This window comes from Calidris pugnax, unplaced genomic scaffold (genome assembly GCF_001431845.1).
Source record: "Calidris pugnax isolate Ruff unplaced genomic scaffold, ASM143184v1 scaffold188, whole genome shotgun sequence".
Lineage (NCBI taxonomy): Eukaryota > Metazoa > Chordata > Aves > Charadriiformes > Scolopacidae > Calidris > Calidris pugnax.
Genome location: NW_015091257.1, coordinates 3,868,621 through 3,874,438, shown reverse-complemented (window position 1 = coordinate 3,874,438; position 5,818 = coordinate 3,868,621).

The following is a 5,818-nucleotide window of genomic DNA, read 5'->3' as shown; positions in this document are numbered from 1 at the left end:
TCAAGTTCAGACAAATACAGCTAGAGAATAGGCTGATTCTCTCATTTTCCTCACAAGGCTGCAGAAGACATTGATTCAGCAGAAGGACAGAAAGCTTCATCTATACAGCTACATCTATACAAGCTATACATCTATACATCTATAAAGCTACATCTATACAAGCTTTCTGACCCAGCTTGTATAGACTGAAATCCTGCTGCTCTTGCAGCTGGACAGATCGCCCCAGAACAATGGGCATTCCTTGGTAGGTATGTGTGGAGCACAGCAGGTCCAAGTGAGACCTTCCTTACCATGTAGTAAGTTTTTCTTTCTTGTTTGTTCACCTACACAACAGTCAGCCTGTACCCTAAGATCATTCTCCCACTTTATTTGTTTCCATTCTGCTATTTATCCATTTAAGCATCATTCCACACCACCTTCTGTGTGCTACTGAGAATCACTGAGCTTTGCTGGTCGACACTGACTTTCCTGCCAAGTAGAGTTGAATACAAGATTCTTTTTGCCCTCTCTGTTTTGTTATTTATTTTTTTCATACATTGATTATATCAGTAGAGTGAAGGAAAGTATTACAGGGAGAGACAGTGTGGTAAGAGAGGCATTGGAAGGGAAGTCAGCATATATTTGTGCTGTCAGTTTTAATGCATCATTTGTTGAATCTGTATATTTTATGTGGTCCAGAAATAGTTTCTGCATATCCTGTCCATCTTCTGTTTTATCCTGCAATTGGGTTGTTAGTATTTCTTTATTGAGTTTAGACTCCTTTCTTTGATTCTTGGGATGGATACTAGTTTCCTAGGTCTGACAATTGCAGGGGGTCTGTGGAATGGCTAATTCTTTCTCCCAACAGGGCTTTTTCTATAGTATTTGATGAGATGATCATAATAATGTTGTTTCACCTTTCCAATCGTGTTTAGTACTTTCCAGAAACTGCACAGCATAGCCAGCTCCAGAGGAGAGAAAGGGTGATTTTGCAGCCTAAAGACTGACAAACCTCACTTGTCACACACACAGACAGATCCCTTTAGTCATTAAAAACTGCTGCTCTGTCTCTTTTTAAATAGGGAATGAGGACTGGGACAGGAGGAGGTTTCAGGAAGTGAAACCATGAAAGTGGATCTTCCCCAAATAATGTTAAATCCTCAGAAAAAAAATACCGGGGCTGAGGGAAGGGGTGGGGGGTGAGGGGGTGGGGGAAGACCTTTTCCTCCTCCAGCTCTTTGAAAAGTAACTATAGCTATTACTGGGGAAAAAAGAATCACAGTGTATCCTGTTGTCATTACTTCTTGACCATCATTAGCAACGATGAATATTCTCTGTGTGACCCTTCCTCAGCACCCAGAGCCGACCCCCTGGGCTGCTGGCACCATGTCCTTTAAAGCCAGCGTACCCTCAAAAAAAAAATCCCGGGGCTGAGGGAAGGGGGGGGGGGTGAGGGGGTGGGGGAAGACCTTTTCCTCCTCCAGCTCTTTGAAAAGTAACTATAGCTATTACTGGGGAAAAAAGAATCACAGTGTATCCTGTTGTCATTACTTCTTGACCATCATTAGCAACGATGAATATTCTCTGTGTGACCCTTCCTCAGCACCCAGAGCCGACCCCCTGGGCTGCTGGCACCATGTCCTTTAAAGCCAGCGTGCACCAGCCCATGGCCAGCGGGGCTTAGAGCCCCTCACACAGAGATCAACAGCGATGCTCTAAGACCTGTGTCTTATGTACGTGTTCATCTGTCTTTTTCAAGGTGGTCTATTCAAGGTTTTAACATAATTGTTTTACGGAGGGAAAAACTGAGGCAAGGGGAGGCTATGGGATTTTCTGCACTTTATACAGCAGAGCCAAAAACATAACTTTAATTTCTCAAGTTCCTTATAAGATGGTCCAAACACAGTCCTTAATATTTGTACTATTCATATACCAAAAAACGGCTGTCAGCTCTGCACAGGGGCAATGGGACAGAACCATACAGGTTATCTTAAGAGCACCAGCCCAGACATCTCTGTTAAATGTCTGTTTCTGTGTTCGCCAACAAGTCGTGACACTTCCACATGAGCACCAAACCCACCGCAGGTAACAGAAACACATTCCAACTGCTGGAAAAGAAGGCAGGCATTTGGAAAACAAAGGGAGGGGAATTTAGGTTGATTGGACACCCATAAGGATTTTTTGGGGAATATTTTTGGAACTGACTGAAAAATTGTATGTTTATTCCGAAGGGGCTGTTTCAAACCCAGCAAATCCAACATGGTAAGAAACTGTTGGGTTATGCAGCTCACAAAATTACCACATGAGACTGAAATTCAGAAAATTTCCTTCTAATGTACTTACAGTACCCAAGTGGAGAGCCATTGCTTGGGGGAACAAACCTTAACAGGCATCATGTAAGGGGCTGGTTTGTAAGCTACCATAGGCAAAGAAAATACATTTGTCCCTTTCAGGAAAGGGCTAGAAGAAGAGGAGCAGTGTTTTTCCTTTGCATTTAAGACAAAACAGTTGCATCAGTCAGGAGCTGCTGTGCAGCTTCTGTTGGAGGAATCCTGCAGAAGCCCTTGTCAGGAAAGCTGCCTAAAGGTTGGATATCCAGGAGGTAGAGAAGAATTTCAGAAATTGATTTTGCTTTGTCTTGCTTTCTAACTGGTAGACCTTGAGAAAATACCTTGAAATGTCCATCAAGTGATGTGGAAAGGAGGAGAGAAGTGGGCAGCATTTATGCCTGCAAAGGAAAATGAGAGAAAAATAGATGTCAGCTGAGGAAATTGCAGACTACATTTTGTCATGCTTTGAAATACAGGTGTAACTGCTACACACATGGACATCCAGGTAACCCAGAGAAGGAAATTGTGCAGGAACTGCATGAGCACAATAGAAACGCATTTCCAGCAGAAGCTGGAGAATAAGAGTTGGAGCCAACGCCACTGGTCCCTAGTCCCTCCTCTCCTTTTGATGCACTCTCTGACCCTGTAGAGATTAATGCCAGAACCCCACAGACACCTAAGTGCTCATTTCCACTGATTCAGTAATCTGGACTCTGGTAAAGCCTCACAGATCCGTGGGTTTTTTTCTGCTGTATTTAATAGGAGCACAAAGAAACTCAGCGTGAGTATTGTAGATGTTGCTCAAAATTTAGAAAGAGCTTCCTGATATGGTAGATTTCCTCAGCAGAAAAAAAAAAAAGTCCCAAATTGCCAATATGCCACTTTAAAATGAGGTAATTTGGAGGTTTTCTTGGTTCTCTCAATCCTTTGAAGCAACTAAAAAAGATATGCATTATCAACAAAACAAGAAACAATGTGGGAGGAAAGAAAACATATTATCTATGTACACAATAAAAAAAAAAAGGAATATAACACTGAAATGACCATCCATTATAGTTCACTGTTTGCAAATACACTTACAGAATAAATTCTCATTAAAAAAAAAAAAAAAGGAGGGAGAAGTGGAATAATTGCCATTATGTGTCTGAGAGAGTGTTTTTCCATTAGCTGCAATTAATACAGTAATGGTAAATGAAAATAATTTCCCATTTTGCACTTATTGTGAGGAATCATTAAAGAGATAAAAAAAAAAAGGGAGAGAGAATTGCAATGAATGAAAAACAAAGCATAATAATTAATATATTGATGATTCGGTATCATCTCTGACCTGATCGATCATCATGAGGTTGTGGTTTTATTTAATTAGCGTATGGTAATTTCATACAGAATCCCAGTGTGCCGATGAAAACTGGCAAGTGAAAACATTGACCTTCTGCTCACATATGCAATGTCTTCTTACAGTGCTAACAGCCTATATGCATCAATGCTAAAAGGCTGCCGTCTCGCAGGAGAGCCCCTGTATCGGGGGGATATCATTACCGCCTACAGCGAGATCAGAGTTTGGCTCTTCTTGGTGCACAGGAGCCTGGGGAGCAAAAGGGACACCAGTTTTCCCCAGAATAATAATTGGGTGCTACGAGATTATGAAGTGCTGCCATAAACTGAAAATGAACAGACAAGTTTCTTTCTGTTTGTTTTAAGAAATGCTATTATTGTTATTTATTATGTTCTTGGTCATCAATTTTCTCGGAGCTGCTAACAAAGTGCCGCATAAATCCAGCCTGTCCCTTTCTGACCTTTATAACATCATGCAATTTTCCTCATTCACCCTTAATTCGAGGTATAAACTAATGAGAAAACATGCGTTTTATTAAATGGCCAGTTTTCTATTACATACATTTCTTTTGCAGTAGGAAGCAACTGCATTAGAAATAAATATCTCGGCCAGACCTCCTGCATACTTCTCCCAATACATAAGCAAAAAAATATGTTGTGGTCAAACCTACATTGTTCCATTTGCCAATTGCAAAATAATAATAATGTTTGATGGGCAAAAACTCGGCTGCCAGGAGAGAAGACAGACGATTCTGCTTATTGAATGCTATTGACTTCATGGGGCCAATAAAACAACTTGCAAATAAAAGAAAGAGGAACCGATTCATGTCCTAAGATTGTGTGACGTAGCCTTTTTCTGTTTGTATAATGTTGTGATTAAATATGGTGGGGCCCTAGGGAGGGAATTTTTTATTTGAAGGTTAAGCCAATATTAGCAAAAAATAAAATAAAATTAATCAAATGGCCCAGAGCATCACAGCCACAGTTGATTCCAAGAATGTTTGGTTACAAAATGAGCAACTGACTAATTGTGTAAATGCTGTTAATTAGCTGTGCAGAGCCCCTAACTGGGCTTTTCCCTGTAACTAATAAGAAATCAATTAGCTAATGAAGTGGCCATTAAATGCTATGCTAATCTTAGCTGGGATATTTTTAATGTTTCTTCTTCTTCTTCTTTTTTTTTCTTCTTTATGATCCTTCCTAATTGCCATTGCCATACGGAGCTCACAGCTTTCAGCATGTCTAATGAAACATCATTATATCATAACTGGCATTCTTGGAAGAGTTAGTGGCAAACCTGCTTCCCAATTATTTTTAATTGCCAGACATACTCATAACTGGGCCTTTTACCAAGTAGTTCAGATCCCTGCACTGTCATGTAATATACCCAAAGATTGTGTTTTCTTTTTCTTTGCATACGGAGCGTGGCGGTGGCGTTGGCCGCGACGAGGGACGCGCGTAACACCCCAAACAAGGAACCTGAGCGGTTGCCTTTGCTCTTCCTTCGATTGGAGCCTGTGGAGACTCAGCATCGCCTTCCCACTGAGCAGTTAAAACTAGAAAAATCTCGAGGAGGTTTTACCTTTATTTGAAAACTTCCAGTGCCCGGTAAACATCATTTGCCACTAACCATTCCAAGCTAAAAAGGTGGCTGTAGCTTCTGGGCGCTTATGCCAAAACGCTGAGATTTAGCAATTATTATTAGGATTAGCAATTGAGGAGTGTGAATGTCTCCAGTAATTCCTGCAGATTTTGTCACTTTCTAAAAGAGTTCATTATCACCATTTATTTATGTCTATAAATTCCAATTTAGAGAAGACGTAAAATTTATCTTTTCTTTAGGTGACGTGGCTGCGAAATCAGCATCTCCTCCGTAACAGAGCCCTTTGCAAGAGAACGGAGGCAAGACTGAACCCCCAGTTTTTAAAACACTCCTGTAGCTAAGAGTTTTTATTTACCAACCCGGCATCTATCTGGTAGTGGCATCATATTTAAACCCTGAATCTCAATGAACTTCTCTAAATCTACTCGCACTGAAGTAGGTTATGTGTCAGGATTAGACTGGCTCCTCCCCGCCCCCCACAATACAATAGTACTCAGGACATCTGTGCACAAAATACGTGCTTTTTAAAAGAATGTTTTCAAAAGGGAGTCTTGTCTCTCTCTTCCCTCCC